Source organism: Haemorhous mexicanus, chromosome 7 (genome assembly GCF_027477595.1).
Source record: "Haemorhous mexicanus isolate bHaeMex1 chromosome 7, bHaeMex1.pri, whole genome shotgun sequence".
NCBI classification, from domain to species: Eukaryota; Metazoa; Chordata; class Aves; order Passeriformes; family Fringillidae; genus Haemorhous; species Haemorhous mexicanus.
Genome location: NC_082347.1, coordinates 9,718,506 through 9,741,675, shown reverse-complemented (window position 1 = coordinate 9,741,675; position 23,170 = coordinate 9,718,506).

Here is a 23,170-nt window from a genome sequence, read left to right as displayed (position 1 = left end):
TGGCTCCTGAAATTCGGCATTGCGCAGGATTCCTCCAAGACCAAAGCATGCACCAGTGGCATGTCAGGCTAGATTGACAGTGCCAAGTACCTCCTGCAATCTGACACCAAGGACCTGGGCTGCTGAGTTATGTTTCTTAGGTGGAAGGGCCTGCCTATGTGTTCCAGGGCCTGTGGCTCAGAGTGGCCGGCTGGCTCCTGAAATTCGGCATTGCGCAGGATGCCTCCCCAAGTGAAGCTGGCACCAGTGCCAAGTCAGGCTGGATTGACAGTGCCAAGTACCTGCTGCAAACTGACACCAAGAACCTGGGCTGGTGACTTTTGTTTCTTAGGTGGAAGGACCTGCCTATGTGTTCCAGGGCCTGTGGCTCAGAGTGGCCGGCTGGCTCCTGAAATTCGGCATTGCGCAGGATGCCTCCCCGACTGAAGCTGGCACCAGAGCCAAGTCAGGCTGGATTGACAGTGCCAAGTATCTCCTGCAAAATGACACCAAGAACCTGGGCTGGTGACTATTGTTTCTTAGGTGGAAGGGCCTGCCTATGTGTTCCAGGGCCTGTGGCTCAGAGTGGCGGGCTGGCTCCTGAAATTCGGCATTGCGCAGGATTCCTCCCCGACTGAAGCTGGCACCAGAGCCAAGTCAGGCTGGATTGACAGTGCCAAGTACTTGCTGCAAACTGTCACCAAGAACCTGGGTGGCTCCCTTTTGTTTCTTAGGTGGAAGGGCCTGCCTATGTGTTCCAGGGCCTGTGGCTCAGAGTGGCCGCCTGGCTCCTGAAATTCGGCATTGCGCAGGATGCCTCCCCGAGTGAAGCTGGCACCTGAGCCAAGTCAGGCTGGATTGACAGTGCCAAGTATCTCCTGCAATCTGACACCAAGAACCTGGGCTGGTGACTTTTGTTTCTTAGGTGGAAGGGCCTGCCTATGTGTTCCAGGGCCTGTGGCTCAGAGTGGTCGGCTGGCTCCTGAAATTCGGCATTGCGCAGGATGCCTCCCCGACTGAAGCTGGCACCAGAGCCAAGTCAGGCTGGATTGACAGTGCCAAGTACCTCCTGCAATCTGACACCAAGAACCTGGGCTGGTGACTTTTGTTTCTTAGGTGGAAGGGCCTGCCTATGTGTTCCAGGGCCTGTGGCTCAGAGTGGAGGGCTGGCTCCTGAAATTCGGCATTGCGCAGGATACCTCCAAAACCAAAGCATGCACCAGTGGCAAGTCAGGCTAGATTGACAGTGCCAAGTACCTCCTGCAATCTGACACCAAGAACCTGGGCTGGTGACTTTTGTTTCTTAGGTGGAAGGGCCTGCCTATGTGTTCCAGGGCCTGTGGCTCAGAGTGGCCGGCTGGCTCCTGAAATTCGGCATTGCGCAGGATGCCTCCCCGAGTGAAGCTGGCACCAGAGCCAAGTCAGGCTGGATTGACATTGCCAAGTACCTGCTGCAATCTGACACCAAGAACCTGGGCTGGTGACTTTTGTTTCTTAGGTGGAAGGGCCTGCCTATGTGTTCCAGGGCCTGTGGCTCAGAGTGGCGGGCTGGCTCCTGAAATTCGGCATTGCGCAGGATTCCTCCAAGACCAAAGCTTGCACCAGTGGCAAGTCAGGCTAGATTGACAGTGCCAAGTACCTCCTGCAATCTGACACCAAGGACCTGGGCTGCTGACTTATGTTTCTTAGGTGGAAGGGCCTGCCTATGTGTTCCAGGGCCTGTGGCTCAGAGTGGCCGGCTGGCTCCTGAAATTCGGCATTGCGCAGGATGCCTCCCCGACTGAAGCTGGCACATGAGACAAGTCAGGCTGGATTGACAGTGTCAAGTACCTCCTGCAAAATGACACCAAGAACCTGGGCTGGTGACTATTGTTTCTTAGGTGGAAGGGCCTGCCTATGTGTTCCAGGGCCTGTGGCTCAGAGTGGCCGGCTGGCTCCTGAAATTCGGCATTGCGCAGGATTCCTCCCCGACTGAAGCTGGCACCAGAGCCAAGTCAGGCTGGATTGACAGTGCCAAGTACTTGCTGCAAACTGTCACCAAGAACCTGGGTGGCTCCCTTTTGTTTCTTAGGTGGAAGGGCCTGCCTATGTGTTCCAGGGCCTGTGGCTCAGAGTGGCCGCCTGGCTCCTGAAATTCGGCATTGCGCAGGATGCCTCCCCGACTGAAGCTGGCACCAGAGCCAAGTCAGGCTGGATTGACAGTGCCAAGTACCTCCTGCAATCTGACACCAAGAACCTGGTCTGGTGACTTTTGTTTCTTAGGTGGAAGGGCCTGCCTATGTGTTCCAGGGCCTGTGGGTCAGAGTGGCTGGCTGGCTCCTGAAATTCGGCATTGCGCAGGATGCCTCCCCGAGTGAAGCTGGCACCTGAGCCAAGTCAGGCTGGATTGACAGTGCCAAGTACCTTCTGCAATCTGACACCAAGAACCTGGTCTGGTGACTTTTGTTTCTTAGGTGGAAGGGCCTGCCTATGTGTTCCAGGGCCTGTGGCTCAGAGTGGCCGGCTGGCTCCTGAAATTCGGCATTGCGCAGGATGCCTCCCCGACTGAAGCTGGCACCAGAGCCAAGTCAGGCTGGATTGACAGTGCCAAGTACCTCCTGCAAACTGACACCAAGAACCTGGGCTGGTGACTTTTGTTTCTTAGGTGGAAGGGCCTGCCTATGTGTTCCAGGGCCTGTGGCTCAGAGTGGAGGGCTGGCTCCTGAAATTCGGCATTGCGCAGGATTCCTCCAAGACCAAAGCATGCACCAGTGGCAAGTCAGGCTGGATTGACAGTGCCAAGTACCTCCTGCAATCTGACTCCAAGGACCTGGGCTGCTGACTTATGTTTCTTAGGTGGAAGGGCCTGCCTATGTGTTCCATGGCCTGTGGCTCAGAGTGGCCGGCTGGCTCCTGAAATTCGGCATTGCGCAGGATGCCTCCCCGACTGAAGCTGGCACATGAGACAAGTCAGGCTGGATTGACAGTGTCAAGTACCTCCTGCAAAATGACACCAAGAACCTGGGCTGGTGACTTTTGTTTCTTAGGGGGAAGGACCTGCCTATGTGTTCCAGGGCCTATGGCTCAGATTGGAGGGCTGGCTCCTGAAATTCGGCATTGCGCAGGATTCCTCCCCGACTGAAGCTGGCACCAGTGCCAAGTCAGGCTGGATTGACAGTGCCAAGTACCTGCTGAAAACTGACACCAAGAACCTGGGCTGGTGACTTTTGTTTCTTAGGTGGAAGGGCCTGCCTATGTGTTCCAGGGCCTGTAGCTCAGAGTGGCCAGCTGGCTCCTGAAATTCGGCATTGCGCAGGATGCCTCCCCGAGTGAAGCTGGCACCTGAGCCAAGTCAGGCTGGATTGACAGTGTCAAGTACCTCCTGCAATCTGACACCAAGAACCTGGGTGGCTCTCTTTTGTTTCTTAGGTGGAAGGGCCTGCCTATGTGTTCCAGGGCCTGTGGCTCAGAGTGGCCGGCTGGCTCCTGAAATTCGGCATTGCGCAGGATGCCTCCCCGACTGAAGCTGGCACCAGTGCCAAGTCAGGCTGGATTGACAGTGCCAAGTACCTGCTGCAAACTGACACCAAGAACCTGGGTTGCTCTCTTTTGTTTTTAGTTGGAAGGGCCGGCCTATGTGTTCCAGGGCCTGTGGCTCAGCGTGGCCGGCTGGCTCCTGAAATTCGGCATTGCGCAGGATGCCTCCCCGACTGAAGCTGGCACCAGAGCCAAGTCAGGCTGGATTGACAGTGCCAAGTATCTCCTGCAAAATGACACCAAGAACCTGGTCTGGTGACTATTGTTTCTTAGGTGGAAGGGCTTGCCTATGTGTTCCAGGGCCTGTGGCTCAGAGTGGCGGGCTGGCTCCTGAAATTCGGCATTGCGCAGGATTCCTCCCCAAGTGAAGCTGGCACCAGTGGCAAGTCAGGCTGGATTGACAGTGCCAAGTACTTGCTGCAAACTGTCACCAAGAACCTGGGTGGCTCTCTTTTGTTTCTTAGGTGGAAGGGCCTGCCTATGTGTTCCAGGGCCTGTGGCTAAGAGTGGCCGGCTGGCTCCTGAAATTCGGCATTGCGCAGGATGCCTCCCCGACTGAAGCTGGCACCAGTGCCAAGTCAGGCTGGATTGACAGTGCCAAGTACCTGCTGCAAACTGACACCAAGAACCTGGTCTGGTGACTTTTGTTTCTTAGGTGGAAGGGCCTGCCTATGTGTTCCAGGGCCTGTGGCTCAGAGTGGCCGGCTGGCTCCTGAAATTCGGCATTGCGCAGGATGCCTCCCCAACTGAAGCTGGCACCAGAGCCAGGTCACGCTTGCTTGACAGTGCCAAGTACCTCCTGCAAACTGACACCAAGAACCTGGGCGGGTGACTTTTGTTTCTTAGGTGGAAGGGCCTGCCTATGTGTTCCAGGGCCTGTGGCTCAGAGTGGAGGGCTGGCTCCTGAAATTCGCCATTGCGCAGGATGCGCCCCCGAGTGAAGCTGGCACCAGTGCCAAGTCAGGCTGGATTGACAGTGCCAAGCACTTGCTGCAAACTGACCCCAAGAACCTGGGCTGGTGACTTTTGTTTCTTAGGTGGAAGGGCCTGCCTATGTGTTCCAGGGCCTGTGGCTCAGAGTGGCCGGCTGGCTCCTGAAATTCGGCATTGCGCAGGATGCCTCCCCGACTGAAGCTGGCACCAGAGCCAAGTCAGGCTGGATTGACAGTGCCAAGTACCTCCTGCAATCTGACACCAAGAACCTGGTCTGGTGACTTTTGTTTCTTAGGTGGAAGGGCCTGCCTATGTGTTCCAGGGCCTGTGGCTCGGAGTGTCCGGCTGGCTCCTGAAATTCGGCACTGCTCAGGATTCCTCCCCGAGTGAAGCTGGCACCAGTGCCAAGTCAGGCTGGCTTGACAGTGCAAAGTACCTCCTGCAATCTGACACCAAGAACCTGGGCTGGTGACTTTTGTTTCTTAGGTGGAAGGGCCTGCCTATGTGTTCCAGGGCCTGTGGCTCAGAGTGGAGGGCTGGCTCCTGAAATTCGGCATTGTGCAGGATGCCTCCCCGACTGAAGCTGGCACCAGAGCCAGGTCAGGCTGGCTTGACAGTGCCAAGTACCTCCTGCAATCTGACACCAAGAACCTGGTCGGGTGACTTTTGTTTCTTAGGTGGAAGGGCCTGCCTATGTGTTCCAGGGCCTGTGGGTCAGAGTGGCTGGCTGGCTCCTGAAATTCGGCATTGCGCAGGATGCCTCCCCGAGTGAAGCTGGCACCTGAGCCAAGTCAGGCTGGATTGACAGTGCCAAGTACCTTCTGCAATCTGACACCAAGAACCTGGTCTGGTGACTTTTGTTTCTTAGGTGGAAGGGCCTGCCTATGTGTTCCAGGGCCTGTGGCTCAGAGTGGCCGGCTGGCTCCTGAAATTCGGCATTGCGCAGGATGCCTCCCCGAGTGAAGCTGGCACCAGAGCCAAGTCAGGCTGGATTGACAGTGCCAAGTACCTCCTGCAAACTGACACCAAGAACCTGGGCTGGTGACTTTTGTTTCTTAGGTGGAAGGGCCTGCCTATGTGTTCCAGGGCCTGTGGCTCAGAGTGGAGTGCTGGCTCCTGAAATTCGGCATTGCGCAGGATTCCTCCAAGACCAAAGCATGCACCAGTGGCAAGTCAGGCTGGATTGACAGTGCCAAGTACCTCCTGCAATCTGACTCCAAGGACCTGGGCTGCTGACTTATGTTTCTTAGGTGGAAGGGCCTGCCTATGTGTTCCATGGCCTGTGGCTCAGAGTGGCCGGCTGGCTCCTGAAATTCGGCATTGCGCAGGATGCCTCCCCGACTGAAGCTGGCACATGAGACAAGTCAGGCTGGATTGACAGTGTCAAGTACCTCCTGCTAAATGACACCAAGAACCTGGGCTGGTGACTTTTGTTTCTTAGGGGGAAGGACCTGCCTATGTGTTCCAGGGCCTATGGCTCAGAGTGGAGGGCTGGCTCCTGAAATTCGGCATTGCGCAGGATGCCTCCCCGACTGAAGCTGGCACCAGTGCCAAGTCAGGCTGGATTGACAGTGCCAAGTACCTGCTGAAAACTGACACCAAGAACCTGGGCTGGTGACTTTTGTTTCTTAGGTGGAAGGGCCTGCCTATGTGTTCCAGGGCCTGTGGCTCAGAGTGGCCGCCTGGCTCCTGAAATTCGGCATTGCGCAGGATGCCTCCCCGAGTGAAGCTGGCACCTGAGCCAAGTCAGGCTGGATTGACAGTGCCAAGTATCTCCTGCAATCTGACACCAAGAACCTGGGCTGGTGACTTTTGTTTCTTAGGTGGAAGGGCCTGCCTATGTGTTCCAGGGCCTGTGGCTCAGAGTGGTCGGCTGGCTCCTGAAATTCGGCATTGCGCAGGATGCCTCCCCGACTGAAGCTGGCACCAGAGCCAAGTCAGGCTGGATTGACAGTGCCAAGTACCTCCTGCAATCTGACACCAAGAACCTGGGCTGGTGACTTTTGTTTCTTAGGTGGAAGGGCCTGCCTATGTGTTCCAGGGCCTGTGGCTCAGAGTGGAGGGCTGGCTCCTGAAATTCGGCATTGCGCAGGATACCTCCAAAACCAAAGCATGCACCAGTGGCAAGTCAGGCTAGATTGACAGTGCCAAGTACCTCCTGCAATCTGACACCAAGAACCTGGGCTGGTGACTTTTGTTTCTTAGGTGGAAGGGCCTGCCTATGTGTTCCAGGGCCTGTGGCTCAGAGTGGCCGGCTGGCTCCTGAAATTCGGCATTGCGCAGGATGCCTCCCCGACTGAAGCTGGCACCAGTGGCAAGTCAGGCTGGATTGACAGTGCCAAGTACCTCCTGCAATCTGACACCAAGAACCTGGGCTGGTGACTTTTGTTTCTTAGGTGGAAGGGCCTGCCTATGTGTTCCAGGGCCTGTGGCTCAGAGTGGAGGGCTGGCTCCTGAAATTCGGCATTGCGCAGGATTCCTCCAAGACCAAAGCTTGCACCAGTGGCAAGTCAGGCTAGATTGACAGTGCCAAGTACCTCCTGCAATCTGACACCAAGAACCTGGGCTGCTGACTTATGTTTCTTAGGTGGAAGGGCCTGCCTATGTGTTCCAGGGCCTGTGGCTCAGAGTGGAGGGCTGGCTCCTGAAATTCGGCATTGCGCAGGATGCCTCCCCGACTGAAGCTGGCACATGAGACAAGTCAGGCTGGATTGACAGTGTCAAGTACCTCCTGCAAAATGACACCAAGAACCTGGGCTGGTGACTTTTGTTTCTTAGGTGGAAGGGCCTGCCTATGTGTTCCAGGGCCTGTGGCTCAGAGTGGCCGGCTGGCTCCTGAAATTCGGCATTGCGCAGGATTCCTCCCCGACTGAAGCTGGCACCAGAGCCAAGTCAGGCTGGATTGACAGTGCCAAGTACTTGCTGCAAACTGTCACCAAGAACCTGGGTGGCTCCCTTTTTTTTCTTAGGTGGAAGGGCCTGCCTATGTGTTCCAGGGCCTGTGGCTCAGAGTGGCCGGCTGGCTCCTGAAATTCGGCATTGCGCAGGATGCCTCCCCGAGTGAAGCTGGCACCTGAGCCAAGTCAGGCTGGATTGACAGTGCCAAGTACCTCCTGCAATCTGACACCAAGAACCTGGGTGGCTCTCTTTTGTTTCTTAGGTGGAAGGGCCTGCCTATGTGTTCCAGGGCCTGTGGCTCAGAGTGGCCGGCTGGCTCCTGAAATTCGGCATTGCGCAGGATGCCTCCCCGACTGAAGCTGGCACCAGTGGCAAGTCAGGCTGGATTGACAGTGCCAAGTACCTGCTGCAAACTTACACCGAGAACCTGGGTTGCTCTCTTTTGTTTTTAGTTGGAAGGGCCGGCCTATGTGTTCCAGGGCCTGTGGCTCAGCGTGGCCGGCTGGCTCCTGAAATTCGGCATTGCGCAGGATGCCTCCCCGACTGAAGCTGGCACCAGAGCCAAGTCAGACTGGATTGACAGTGCCAAGTATCTCCTGCAAAATGACACCAAGAACCTGGGCTGGTGACTATTGTTTCTTAGGTGGAAGGGCTTGCCTATGTGTTCCAGGGCCTGTGGCTCAGAGTGGCGGGCTGGCTCCTGAAATTCGGCATTGCGCAGGATTCCTCCCCGAGTGAAGCTGGCACCAGTGGCAAGTCAGGCTGGATTGACAGTGCCAAGTACTTGCTGCAAACTGTCACCAAGAACCTGGGTGGCTCTCTTTTGTTTCTTAGGTGGAAGGGCCTGCCTATGTGTTCCAGGGCCTGTGGCTCAGAGTGGCCGGCTGGCTCCTGAAATTCGGCATTGCGCAGGATGCCTCCCCGACTGAAGCTGGCACCAGTGCCAAGTCAGGCTGGATTGACAGTGCCAAGTACCTGCTGCAAACTGACACCAAGAACCTGGGCTGGTGACTTTTGTTTCTTAGGTGGAAGGGCCTGCCTATGTGTTCCAGGGCCTGTGGCTCAGAGTGGCCGGCTGGCTCCTGAAATTCGGCATTGCGCAGGATGCCTCCCCAACTGAAGCTGGCACCAGAGCCAGGTCAGGCTTGCTTGACAGTGCCAAGTACCTCCTGCAAACTGACACCAAGAACCTGGGCTGGTGACTTTTGTTTCTTAGGTGGAAGGGCCTGCCTATGTGTTCCAGGGCCTGTGGCTCAGAGTGGAGGGCTGGCTCCTGAAATTCGCCATTGCGCAGGATGCCCCCCCGAGTGAAGCTGGCACCAGTGGCAAGTCAGGCTGGATTGACAGTGCCAAGCACTTGCTGCAAACTGACCCCAAGAACCTGGGCTGGTGACTTTTGTTTCTTAGGTGGAAGGGCCTGCCTATGTGTTCCAGGGCCTGTGGCTCAGAGTGGCCGGCTGGCTCCTGAAATTCGGCATTGTGCAGGATGCCTCCCCGACTGAAGCTGGCACCAGAGCCAGGTCAGGCTGGCTTGACAGTGCCAAGTACCTCCTGCAATCTGACTCCACGAACCTGGGCTGGTGACTTTTGTTTCTTAGGTGGAAGGGCCTGCCTATGTGTTCCAGGGCCTGTGGCTCAGAGTGGCCGGCTGGCTCCTGAAATTCGGCATTGTGCAGGATGCCTCCCCGACTGAAGCTGGCACCAGAGCCAAGTCAGGCTGGATTGACAGTGCCAAGTACTTGCTGCGAACTGACACCAAGAACCTGGGTGGCTCTCTTTTGTTTCTTAGGTGGAAGGGCCTGCCTATGTGTTCCAGGGCCTGTGGCTCAGAGTGGCCGGCTGGCTCCTGAAATTCGGCACTGCTCAGGATTCCTCCCCGACTGAAGCTGGCACCAGAGCCAAGTCAGGCTGGATTGACAGTGCCAAGTACCTCCTGCAATCTGACACCAAGGACCTGGGCTGGTGACTTTTGTTTCTTAGGTGGAAGGGCCTGCCTATGTGTTCCATGGCCTGTGGCTCAGAGTGGCCGGCTGGCTCCTGAAATTCGGCATTGCGCAGGATGCCTCCCCAAGTGAAGCTGGCACCAGTGCCAAGTCAGGCTGGATTGACAGTGCCAAGTACCTGCTGCAAACTGACACCAAGAACCTGGGCTGGTGACTTTTGTTTCTTAGGTGGAAGGGCCTGCCTATGTGTTCCAGGGCCTGTGGCTCAGCGTGGCCGGCTGGCTCCTGAAATTCGGCATTGCGCAGGATGCCTCCCTGACTGAAGCTGGCACCAGAGCCAAGTCAGACTGGATTGACAGTGCCAAGTATCTCCTGCAAAATGACACCAAGAACCTGGGCTGGTGACTATTGTTTCTTAGCTGGAAGGGCCTGCCTATGTGTTCCAGGGCCTGTGGCTCAGAGTGGCCGGCTGGCTCCTGAAATTCGGCATTGCGCAGGATGCCTCCCCGACTGAAGCTGGCACCAGAGCCAAGTCAGGCTGGCTTGACAGTGCCAAGTACCTCCTGCAATCTGACACCAAGAACCTGGGCTGGTGACTTTTGTTTCTTAGGTGGAAGGGCCTGCCTATGTGTTCCAGGGCCTGTGGCTCAGCGTGGCCGGCTGGCTCCTGAAATTCGGCATTGCGCAGGATGCCTCCCCGACTGAAGCTGGCACCAGAGCCAAGTCAGACTGGATTGACAGTGCCAAGTATCTCCTGCAAAATGACACCAAGAACCTGGGCTGGTGACTTTTGTTTCTTAGGTGGAAGGGCCTGCCTATGTGTTCCAGGGCCTGTGGCTCAGAGTGGCCGGCTGGCTCCTGAAATTCGGCATTGCGCAGGATTCCTCCCCAAGTGAAGCTGGCACCAGTGGCAAGTCAGGCTGGATTGACAGTGCCAAGTACCTGCTGCAAACTGACACCAAGAACCTGGTCTGGTGACTTTTGTTTCTTAGGTGGAAGGGCCTGCCTATGTGTTCCAGGGCCTGTGGCTCAGAGTGGCCGGCTGGCTCCTGAAATTCGGCATTGCGCAGGATGCCTCCCCGACTGAAGCATGCACCAGTGCCAAGTCAGGCTGGATTGACATTGCCAAGTACCTGCTGCAAACTGACACCGAGAACCTGGGTTGCTGCCTTTTGTTTTTAGTTGGAAGGGCCTGCCTATGTGTTCCAGGGCCTGTGGCTCAGAGTGGTTGGCTGGCTCCTGAAATTCGGCATTGCGCAGGATGCCTCCCCAAGTGAAGCTGGCACCAGAGCCAAGTCAGGCTGGATTGACAGTGCCAAGTATCTCCTGCAAAGTGACACCAAGAACCTGGGCTGGTGACTTTTGTTTCTTAGGTGGAAGGGCCTGCCTATGTGTTCCAGGGCCTGTGGCTCAGAGTGGAGGGCTGGCTCCTGAAATTCGGCATTGCGCAGGATTCCTCCCAGACCAAAGCATGCACCAGTGGCAAGTCAGGCTAGATTGACAGTGCCAAGTACCTCCTGCAAACTGACTCCAAGGACTTGGGCTGGTGACTATTGTTTCTTAGGTGGAAGGGCCTGCCTATGTGTTCCAGGGCCTGTGGCTCAGAGTGGCCGGCTGGCTCCTGAAATTCGGCACTGCTCAGGATTCCTCCCCGACTGAAGCTGGCACCAGAGCCAAGTCAGGCTGGATTGACAGTGCCAAGTACCTGCTGCAAACTGACACCAAGAACCTGGGCTGGTGACTTTTGTTTCTTAGGTGGAAGGGCCTGCCTATGTGTTCCAGGGCCTGTGGCTCAGAGTGGAGGGCTGGCTCCTGAAATTTGGCATTGCGCAGGATGCCTCCCCAAGTGAAGCTGGCACCAGAGCCAAGTCAGGCTGGATAGACAGTGCCAAGTACCTGCTGCAAACTGACACCAAGAACCTGGGCTGGTGACTTTTGTTTCTTAGGTGGAAGGGCCTGCCTATGTGTTCCAGGGCCTGTGGCTCAGAGTGGCCGGCTGGCTCCTGAAATTCGGCATTGCGCAGGATGCCTCCCTGACTGAAGCTGGCACCAGAGCCAAGTCAGACTGGATTGACAGTGCCAAGTATCTCCTGCAAAATGACACCAAGAACCTGGGCTGGTGACTATTGTTTCTTAGGTGGAAGGGCCTGCCTATGTGTTCCAGGGCCTGTGGCTCAGAGTGGCCGGCTGGCTCCTGAAATTCGGCATTGCGCAGGATGCCTCCCCGACTGAAGCTGGCACCAGAGCCAAGTCAGGCTGGCTTGACAGTGCCAAGTACCTCCTGCAATCTGACACCAAGAACCTGGTCTGGTGACTTTTGTTTCTTAGGTGGAAGGGCCTGCCTATGTGTTCCAGGGCCTGTGGCTCAGAGTGGCCGGCTGGCTCCTGAAATTCGGCATTGCGCAGGATGCCTCCCTGACTGAAGCTGGCACCAGAGCCAAGTCAGACTGGATTGACAGTGCCAAATATCTCCTGCAAAATGACACCAAGAACCTGGGCTGGTGACTATTGTTTCTTAGGTGGAAGGGCCTGCCTATGTGTTCCAGGGCCTGTGGCTCAGAGTGGCCGGCTGGCTCCTGAAATTCGGCATTGCGCAGGATGCCTCCCCGACTGAAGCTGGCACCAGAGCCAAGTCAGGCTGGATTGACAGTGCCAAGTACCTCCTGCAATCTGACACCAAGAACCTGGGCTGGTGACTTTTGTTTCTTAGGTGGAAGGGCCTGCCTATGTGTTCCAGGGCCTGTGGCTCAGCGTGGCCGGCTGGCTCCTGAAATTCGGCATTGCGCAGGATTCCTCCCCAAGTGAAGCTGGCACCAGTGCCAAGTCAGGCTGGATTGACAGTGCCAAGTACCTGCTGCAAACTGACACCAAGAACCTGGTCTGGTGACTTTTGTTTCTTAGGTGGAAGGGCCTGCCTATGTGTTCCAGGGCCTGTGGCTCAGAGTGGCCGGCTGGCTCCTGAAATTCGGCATTGCGCAGGATTCTTCCCCGACTGAAGCTGGCACCAGAGCCAAGTCAGGCTGGATTGACAGTGCCAAGTACCTGCTGCAAACTGACACCAAGAACCTGGGCTGGTGACTTTTTTTTCTTAGGTGGAAGGGCCTGCCTATGTGTTCCAGGGCCTGTGGCTCAGAGTGGCGGGCTGGCTCCTGAAATTTGGCATTGCGCAGGATGCCTCCCCGACTGAAGCTGGAACCAGAGCCAAGTCAGGCTGGATAGACAGTGCCAAGTACCTGCTGCAAACTGACACCAAGAACCTGGGCTGGTGACTTTTGTTTCTTAGGTGGAAGGGCCTGCCTATGTGTTCCAGGGCCTGTGGCTCAGAGTGGCCGGCTGGCTCCTGAAATTTGGCATTGCGCACGATGCCTCCCCGAGTGAAGCTGGCACCAGAGCCAAGTCAGACTGTATTGACAGTGCCAAGTATCTCCTGCAAAATGACACCAAGAACCTGGGCTGGTGACTATTGTTTCTTAGGTGGAAGGGCCTGCCTATGTGTTCCAGGGCCTGTGGCTCAGAGTGGCCGGCTGGCTCCTGAAATTCGGCATTGCGCAGGATGCCTCCCCGACTGAAGCTGGCACCAGAGCCAAGTCAGGCTGGCTTGACAGTGCCAAGTACCTCCTGCAATCTGACACCAAGAACCTGGGCTGGTGACTTTTGTTTCTTAGGTGGAAGGGCCTGCCTATGTGTTCCAGGGCCTGTAGCTCAGAGTGGCCGGCTGGCTCCTGAAATTCGGCATTGCGCAGGATGCCTCCCCGACTGCAGCTGTCACCAGAGCCAAGTCAGACTGGATTGACAGTGCCAAGTATCTCCTGAAAAATGACACCAAGGACCTGGGCTGGTGACTATTGTTTCTTAGGTGGAAGGGCCTGCCTTTGTGTTCCAGGGCCTGTGGCTCAGAGTGGCCGGCTGGCTCCTGAAATTCGGCATTGCGCAGGGTTCCTCTCCAAGTGAAGCTGGCACCAGTGGCAAGTCAGGCTGGATTGACAGTGCCAAGTACCTGCTGCAAACTGACACCAAGAACCTGGGCTGGTGACTTTTGTTTCTTAGGTGGAAGGGCCTGCCTATGTGTTCCAGGGCCTGTGGCTCAGAGTGGCCGGCTGGCTCCTGAAATTCGGCATTGCGCAGGATGCCTCCCCGACTGAAGCTGGCACCAGAGCCAAGTCAGGCTGGATTGACAGTGCCAAGTACCTCCTGCAATCTGACACCAAGAACCTGGGTGGCTCTCTTTTGTTTCTTAGGTGGAAGGGCCTGCCTATGTGTTCCAGGGCCTGTGGCTCAGAGTGGCGGGCTGGCTCCTGAAATTCGGCACTGCTCAGGATTCCTCCCCGACTGAAGCTGGCACCAGAGCCAAGTCAGGCTGGATTGACAGTGCCAAGTACCTCCTGCAATCTGACTCCAAGAACCTGGGCTGGTGACTTTTGTTTCTTAGGTGGAAGGGCCTGCCTATGTGTTCCAGGGCCTGTGGCTCAGAGTGGCGGGCTGGCTCCTGAAATTTGGCATTGCGCAGGATGCCTCCCCGACAGAAGCTGGCACCAGTGCCAAGTCAGGCTGGATTGACAGTGCCAAGTACCTGCTGCAAACTGACACCAAGAACCTGGGCTGGTGACTTTTGTTTCTTAGGTGGAAGGGCCTGCCTATGTGTTCCAGGGCCTGTGGCTCAGAGTGGCCGGCTGGCTCCTGAAATTCGGCACTGCTCAGGATTCCTCCCCGACTGAAGCTGGAACCAGAGCCAAGTCAGGCTGGATTGACAGTGCCAAGTACCTCCTGCAAAATGACACCAAGAACCTGGTCTGGTGACTATTGTTTCTTAGGTGGAAGGGCCTGCCTATGTGTTCCAGGGCCTGTGGCTCTGAGTGGCCGGCTGGCTCCTGAAATTCGGCATTGCGCAGGATGCCTCTTCGACTGAAGCTGGCACCAGAGCCAAGTCAGGCTGGCTTGACAGTGCCAAGTACCTCCTGCAATCTGACACCAAGAACCTGGGCTGGTGACTTTTGTTTCTTAGGTGGAAGGGCCTGCCTATGTGTTCCAGGGCCTGTGGCTCGGAGTGGAGGTCTGGCTCCTGAAATTCGGCATTGCGCAGGATGCCTCCCCGAGTGAAGCTGGCACCAGAGCCAAGTCAGACTGGATTGACAGTGCCAAGTATCTCCTGCAAAATGACACCAAGGACCTGGGCTGGTGACTATTGTTTCTTAGGTGGAAGGGCCTGCCTATGTGTTCCAGGGCCTGTGGCTCAGAGTGGCCGGCTGGCTCCTGAAATTCGGCATTGCGCAGGATTCCTCCCCAAGTGAAGCTGGCACCAGTGGCAAGTCAGGCTGGATTGACAGTGCCAAGTACCTGCTGCAAACTGACACCAAGAACCTGGGCTGGTGACTTTTGTTTCTTAGGTGGAAGGGCCTGCCTATGTGTTCCAGGGCCTGTGGCTCAGCGTGGCCGGCTGGCTCCTGAAATTCGGCATTGCGCAGGATGCCTCCCTGACTGAAGCTGGCACCAGAGCCAAGTCAGACTGGATTGACAGTGCCAAGTATCTCCTGCAAAATGACACCAAGAACCTGGGCTGGTGACTATTGTTTCTTAGCTGGAAGGGCCTGCCTATGTGTTCCAGGGCCTGTGGCTCAGAGTGGCCGGCTGGCTCCTGAAATTCGGCATTGCGCAGGATGCCTCTCCGACTGAAGCTGGCACCAGAGCCAAGTCAGGCTGGCTTGACAGTGCCAAGTACCTCCTGCAAAATGACACCAAGAACCTGGGCTGGTGACTTTTGTTTCTTAGGTGGAAGGGCCTGCCTATGTGTTCCAGGGCCTGTGGCTCAGCGTGGCCGGCTGGCTCCTGAAATTCGGCATTGCGCAGGATGCCTCCCCGACTGAAGCTGGCACCAGAGCCAAGTCAGACTGGATTGACAGTGCCAAGTATCTCCTGCAAAATGACACCAAGAACCTGGTCTGGTGACTTTTGTTTCTTAGGTGGAAGGGCCTGCCTATGTGTTCCAGGGCCTGTGGCTCAGAGTGGCCAGCTGGCTCCTGAAATTCGGCATTGCGCAGGATGCCTCCCCGACTGAAGCTGGCACCAGTGCCAAGTCAGGCTGGATTGACAGTGCCAAGTACCTGCTGCAAACTGACACCAAGAACCTGGTCTGGTGACTTTTGTTTCTTAGGTGGAAGGGCCTGCCTATGTGTTCCAGGGCCTGTGGCTCAGAGTGGCCGGCTGGCTCCTGAAATTCGGCATTGCGCAGGATGCCTCCCCGACTGAAGCATGCACCAGTGCCAAGTCAGGCTGGATTGACATTGCCAAGTACCTGCTGCAAACTGACACCGAGAACCTGGGTTGCTGCCTTTTGTTTTTAGTTGGAAGGGCCTGCCTATGTGTTCCAGGGCCTGTGGCTCAGAGTGGTTGGCTGGCTCCTGAAATTTGGCATTGCGCAGGATGCCTCCCCAAGTGAAGCTGGCACCAGAGCCAAGTCAGGCTGGATTGACAGTGCCAAGTATCTCCTGCAAAGTGACACCAAGAACCTGGGCTGGTGACTTTTGTTTCTTAGGTGGAAGGGCCTGCCTATGTGTTCCAGGGCCTGTGGCTCAGAGTGGAGGGCTGGCTCCTGAAATTCGGCATTGCGCAGGATTCCTCCCAGACCAAAGCATGCACCAGTGGCAAGTCAGGCTAGATTGACAGTGCCAAGTACCTCCTGCAATCTGACTCCAAGGACTTGGGCTGCTGACTTATGTTTCTTAGGTGGAAGGGCCTGCCTATGTGTTCCAGGGCCTGTGGCTCAGAGTGGCGGGCTGGCTCCTGAAATTCGGCACTGCTCAGGATTCCTCCCCGACTGAAGCTGGCACCAGAGCCAAGTCAGGCTGGATTGACAGTGCCAAGTACCTCCTGCAATCTGACTCCAAGAACCTGGTCTGGTGACTTTTGTTTCTTAGGTGGAAGGGCCTGCCTATGTGTTCCAGGGCCTGTGGCTCAGAGTGGCGGGCTGGCTCCTGAAATTTGGCATTGCGCAGGATGCCTCCCCAAGTGAAGCTGGCACCAGAGCCAAGTCAGGCTGGATAGACAGTGCCAAGTACCTGCTGCAAACTGACACCAAGAACCTGGGCTGGTGACTTTTGTTTCTTAGGTGGAAGGGCCTGCCTATGTGTTCCAGGGCCTGTGGCTCAGAGTGGCCGGCTGGCTCCTGAAATTCGGCACTGCTCAGGATTCCTCCCCGACTGAAGCTGGAACCAGAGCCAAGTCAGGCTGGATTGACAGTGCCAAGTACCTCCTGCAAACTGACACCAAGAACCTGGTCTGGTGACTATTGTTTCTTAGGTGGAAGGGCCTGCCTATGTGTTCCAGGGCCTGTGGCTCTGAGTGGCCGGCTGGCTCCTGAAATTCGGCATTGCGCAGGATGCCTCCCCGACTGAAGCTGGCACCAGAGCCAAGTCAGGCTGGCTTGACAGTGCCAAGTACCTCCTGCAATCTGACACCAAGAACCTGGGCTGGTGACTTTTGTTTCTTAGGTGGAAGGGCCTGCCTATGTGTTCCAGGGCCTGTGGCTCAGAGTGGCCGGCTGGCTCCTGAAATTCGGCATTGCGCAGGATGCCTCCCCGACTGAAGCATGCACCAGTGCCAAGTCAGGCTGGATTGACATTGCCAAGTACCTGCTGCAAACTGACACCGAGAACCTGGGTTGCTGCCTTTTGTTTTTAGTTGGAAGGGCCTGCCTATGTGTTCCAGGGCCTGTGGCTCAGAGTGGTTGGCTGGCTCCTGAAATTTGGCATTGCGCAGGATGCCTCCCCAAGTGAAGCTGGCACCAGAGCCAAGTCAGGCTGGATTGAGAGTGCCAAGTATCTCCTGCAAAGTGACACCAAGAACCTGGGCTGGTGACTTTTGTTTCTTAGGTGGAAGGGCCTGCCTATGTGTTCCAGGGCCTGTGGCTCAGAGTGGAGGGCTGGCTCCTGAAATTCGGCATTGCGCAGGATTCCTCCCAGACCAAAGCATGCACCAGTGGCAAGTCAGGCTAGATTGACAGTGCCAAGTACCTCCTGCAATCTGACTCCAAGGACTTGGGCTGCTGACTTATGTTTCTTAGGTGGAAGGGCCTGCCTATGTGTTCCAGGGCCTGTGGCTCAGAGTGGCCGGCTGGCTCCTGAAATTCGGCACTGCTCAGGATTCCTCCCCGACTGAAGCTGGCACCAGAGCCAAGTCAGGCTGGATTGACAGTGCCAAGTACCTGCTGCAATCTGACACCAAGAACCTGGGCTGGTGACTTTTGTTTCTTAGGTGGAAGGGCCTGCCTATGTGTTCCAGGGCCTGTGGCTCAGAGTGGAGGGCTGGCTCCTGAAATTTGGCATTGCGCAGGATGCCTCCCCAAGTGAAGCTGGCACCAGAGCCAAGTCAGGCTGGATAGACAGTGCCAAGTACCTGCTGCAAACTGACACCAAGAACCTGGGCTGGTGACTTTTGTTTCTTAGGTGGAAGGGCCTGCCTATGTGTTCCAGGGCCTGTGGCTCAGAGTGGCCGGCTGGCTCCTGAAATTCGGCATTGCGCAGGATGCCTCCCTGACTGAAGCTGGCACCAGAGCCAAGTCAGACTGGATTGACAGTGCCAAGTATCTCCTGCAAAATGACACCAAGAACCTGGGCTGGTGACTTTTGTTTCTTAGCTGGAAGGGCCTGCCTATGTGTTCCAGGGCCTGTGGCTCAGAGTGGCCGGCTGGCTCCTGAAATTCGGCATTGCGCAGGATGCCTCCCCGACTGAAGCTGGCACCAGAGCCAAGTCAGGCTGGCTTGACAGTGCCAAGTACCTCCTGCAATCTGACACCAAGAACCTGGGCTGGTGACTATTGTTTCTTAGGTGGAAGGGCCTGCCTATGTGTTCCAGGGCCTGTGGCTCAGAGTGGCCGGCTGGCTCCTGAAATTCGGCATTGCGCAGGATGCCTCCCTGACTGAAGCTGGCACCAGAGCCAAGTCAGACTGGATTGACAGTGCCAAGTATCTCCTGCAAAATGACACCAAGAACCTGGGCTGGTGACTATTGTTTCTTAGGTGGAAGGGCCTGCCTATGTGTTCCAGGGCCTGTGGCTCAGAGTGGCCGGCTGGCTCCTGAAATTCGGCATTGCGCAGGATGCCTCCCCGACTGAAGCTGGCACCAGAGCCAAGTCAGGCTGGATAGACAGTGCCAAGTACCTGCTGCAAACTGACACCAAGAACCTGGGCTGGTGACTTTTGTTTCTTAGGTGGAAGGGCCTGCCTATGTGTTCCAGGGCCTGTGGCTCAGCGTGGCCGGCTGGCTCCTGAAATTCGGCATTGCGCAGGATTCCTCCCCAAGTGAAGCTGGCACCAGTGGCAAGTCAGGCTGGATTGACAGTGCCAAGTACCTGCTGCAAACTGACACCAAGAACCTGGGCTGGTGACTTTTGTTTCTTAGGTGGAAGGGCCTGCCTATGTGTTCCAGGGCCTGTGGCTCAGAGTGGCCGGCTGGCTCCTGAAATTCGGCATTGCGCAGGATGCTTCCCCGAGTGAAGCTGGCACCAGAGCCAAGTCAGGCTGGATTGACAATGCCAAGTACCTGCTGCAAACTGACACCAAGAACCTGGGCTGGTGACTTTTTTTTCTTAGGTGGAAGGGCCTGCCTATGTGTTCCAGGGCCTGTGGCTCAGAGTGGCGGGCTGGCTCCTGAAATTTGGCATTGCGCAGGATGCCTCCCCGAGTGAAGCTTGCACCAGAGCCAAGTCAGGCTGGATAGACAGTGCCAAGTACCTGCTGCAAACTGACACCAAGAACCTGGGCTGGTGACTTTTGTTTCTTAGGTGGAAGGGCCTGCCTATGTGTTCCAGGGCCTGTGGCTCAGAGTGGCCGGCTGGCTCCTGAAATTCGGCATTGCGCAGGATGCCTCCCTGACTGAAGCTGGCACCAGAGCCAAGTCAGACTGGATTGACAGTGCCAAGTATCTCCTGCAAAATGACACCAAGAACCTGGGCTGGTGACTTTTGTTTCTTAGGTGGAAGGGCCTGCCTATGTGTTCCAGGGCCTGTAGCTCAGAGTGGCCGGCTGGCTCCTGAAATTCGGCATTGCGCAGGATGCCTCCCCGACTGAAGCTGGCACCAGAGCCAAGTCAGACTGGATTGACAGTGCCAAGTATCTCCTGCAAAATGACACCAAGGACCTGGTCTGGTGACTATTGTTTCTTAGGTGGAAGGGCCTGCCTATGTGTTCCAGGGCCTGTGGCTCAGAGTGGCCGGCTGGCTCCTGAAATTCGGCATTGCGCAGGGTTCCTCCCCAAGTGAAGCTGGCACCAGTGGCAAGTCAGGCTGGATTGACAGTGCCAAGTACCTGCTGCAAACTGACACCAAGAACCTGGGCTGGTGACTTTTGTTTCTTAGGTGGAAGGGCCTGCCTATGTGTTCCAGGGCCTGTGGCTCAGAGTGGCCGGCTGGCTCCTGAAATTCGGCATTGCGCAGGATGCCTCCCCAAGTGAAGCTGGCACCAGTGCCAAGTCAGGCTGGATTGACAGTGCCAAGTACCTCCTGCAGTCTGACACCAAGAACCTGGGTGGCTCTCTTTTGTTTCTTAGGTGGAAGGGCCTGCCTATGTGTTCCAGGGCCTGTGGCTCAGAGTGGCGGGCTGGCTCCTGAAATTCGGCACTGCTCAGGATTCCTCCCCGACTGAAGCTGGCACCAGAGCCAAGTCAGGCTGGATTGACAGTGCCAAGTATCTCCTGCAAAATGACACCAAGAACCTGGGCTGGTGACTATTGTTTCTTAGCTGGAAGGGCCTGCCTATGTGTTCCAGGGCCTGTGGCTCAGAGTGGCGGGCTGGCTCCTGAAATTTGGCATTGCGCAGAATGCCTCCCCAAGTGAAGCTGGCACCAGAGCCAAGTCAGGCTGGATAGACAGTGCCAAGTACCTGCTGCAAACTGACACCAAGAACCTGGGCTGGTGACTTTTGTTTCTTAGGTGGAAGGGCCTGCCTATGTGTTCCAGGGCCTGTGGCTCAGAGTGGCCGGCTGGCTCCTGAAATTCGGCACTGCTCAGGATTCCTCCCCGACTGAAGCTGGCACCAGAGCCAAGTCAGGCTGGATTGACAGTGCCAAGTACCTCCTGCAAAATGACACCAAGAACCTGGTCTGGTGACTATTGTTTCTTAGGTGGAAGGGCCTGCCTATGTGTTCCAGGGCCTGTGGCTCAGCGTGGCCGGCTGGCTCCTGAAATTCGGCATTGCGCAGGATGCCTCCCCGACTGAAGCTGGCACCAGTGGCAAGTCAGGCTGGCTTGACAGTGCCAAGTACCTCCTGCAATCTGACACCAAGAACCTGGGCTGGTGACTTTTGTTTCTTAGGTGGAAGGGCCTGCCTATGTGTTCCAGGGCCTGTGGCTCGGAGTGGAGGTCTGGCTCCTGAAATTCGGCATTGCGCAGGATGCCTCCCTGACTGAAGCTGGCACCAGAGCCAAGTCAGACTGGATTGACAGTGCCAAGTATCTCCTGCAAAATGACACCAAGGACCTGGGCTGGTGACTATTGTTTCTTAGGTGGAAGGGCCTGCCTATGTGTTCCAGGGCCTGTGGCTCAGAGTGGCCGGCTGGCTCCTGAAATTCGGCATTGCGCAGGATTCCTCCCCAAGTGAAGCTGGCACCAGTGGCAAGTCAGGCTGGATTGACAGTGCCAAGTACCTGCTGCAAACTGACACCAAGAACCTGGGCTGGTGACTTTTGTTTCTTAGGTGGAAGGGCCTGCCTATGTGTTCCAGGGCCTGTGGCTCAGAGTGGCCGGCTGGCTCCTGAAATTCGGCATTGCGCAGGATGCCTCCCCGACTGAAGCATGCACCAGTGCCAAGTCAGGCTGGATTGACAGTGCCAAGTACCTGCTGCAAACTGACACCGAGAACCTGGGTTGCTGTCTTTTGTTTTTAGTTGGAAGGGCCTGCCTATGTGTTCCAGGGCCTGTGGCTCAGAGTGGTTGGCTGGCTCCTGAAATTTGGCATTGCGCAGGATGCCTCCCCAAGTGAAGCTGGCACCAGAGCCAAGTCAGGCTGGATAGACAGTGCCAAGTATCTGCTGCAAAGTGACGCCAAGAACCTGGGCTGGTGACTTTTGTTTCTTAGGTGGAAGGGCCTGCCTATGTGTTCCAGGGCCTGTGGCTCAGAGTGGCCGGCTGGCTCCTGAAATTCGGCACTGCTCAGGATTCCTCCCCGACTGAACCTGGCACCAGTGCCAAGTCAGGCTGGCTTGACAGTGCAAAGAACCTCCTGCAATCTGACACCAAGAACCTGGTCTGGTGACTTTTGTTTCTTAGGTGGAAGGGCCTGCCTATGTGTTCCAGGGCCTGTGGCTCAGAGTGGCCGGCTGGCTCCTGAAATTCGGCATTGCGCAGGATGCCTCCCCGACTGAAGCTGGCACCAGAGCCAAGTCAGGCTGGATTGACAGTGCCAAGTACCTGCTGCAAACTGACACCAAGAACCTGGGCTGGTGACTTTTGTTTCTTAGGTGGAAGGGCCTGCCTATGTGTTCCAGGGCCTGTGGCTCAGAGTGGCCGGCTGGCTCCTGAAATTCGGCATTGCGCAGGATGCCTCCCCGACTGAAGCTGGCACCAGAGCCAAGTCAGGCTGGATTGACAGTGCCAAGTACCTCCTGCAATCTGACACCAAGAACCTGGGCTGGTGACTTTTGTTTCTTAGGTGGAAGGGCCTGCCTATGTGTTCCAGGGCCTGTGGCTCAGAGTGGCCGGCTGGCTCCTGAAATTCGGCATTGCGCAGGATTCCTCCCAGACCAAAGCATGCACCAGAGCCAAGTCAGGCTGGATTGACAGTGCCAACTACCTCCTGCAATCTGACTCCAAGGACCTGGGCTGCTGACTTATGTTTCTTAGGTGGAAGGGCCTGCCTATGTGTTCCATGGCCTGTGGCTCAGAGTGGCCGGCTGGCTCCTGAAATTCGGCATTGCGCAGGATGCCTCCCTGACTGAAGCTGGCACCAGAGCCAAGTCAGGCTGGATTGACAGTGCCAAGTACCTCCTGCAAAATGACACCAAGAACCTGGGCTGGTGACTTTTGTTTCTTAGGTGGAAGGGCCTGCCTATGTGTTCCAGGGCCTGTAGCTCAGAGTGGCCGGCTGGCTCCTGAAATTCGGCATTGTGCAGGATGCCTCCCCGACTGAAGCTGGCACCAGAGCCAGGTCAGGCTGGCTTGACAGTGCCAAGTACCTCCTGCAATCTGACTCCACGAACCTGGGCTGGTGACTTTTGTTTCTTAGGTGGAAGGGCCTGCCTATGTGTTCCAGGGCCTGTGGCTCAGAGTGGCCGGCTGGCTCCTGAAATTTGGCATTGCGCAGGATGCCTCCCCGACTGAAGCTGGCACCAGAGCCAAGTCAGGCTGGATTGACAGTGCCAAGTACTTGCTGCAAAATGACACCAAGAACCTGGGTGGCTCTCTTTTGTTTCTTAGGTGGAAGGGCCTGCCTATGTGTTCCAGGGCCTGTGGCTCAGAGTGGCGGGCTGGCTCCTGAAATTCGGCACTGCTCAGGATTCCTCCCCGACTGAAGCTGGCACCAGAGCCAAGTCAGGCTGGATTGACAGTGCCAAGTACCTCCTGCAATCTGACTCCAAGAACCTGGTCTGGTGACTTTTGTTTCTTAGGTGGAAGGGCCTGCCTATGTGTTCCAGGGCCTGTGGCTCAGAGTGGCGGGCTGGCTCCTGAAATTTGGCATTGCGCAGGATGCCTCCCCAAGTGAAGCTGGCACCAGAGCCAAGTCAGGCTGGATAGACAGTGCCAAGTATCTCCTGCAAACTGACACCAAGAACCTGGGCTGGTGACTTTTGTTTCTTAGGTGGAAGGGCCTGCCTATGTGTTCCAGGGCCTGTGGCTCAGAGTGGCCGGCTGGCTCCTGAAATTCGGCACTGCTCAGGATTCCTCCCCGAGTGAAGCTGGCACCAGTGCCAAGTC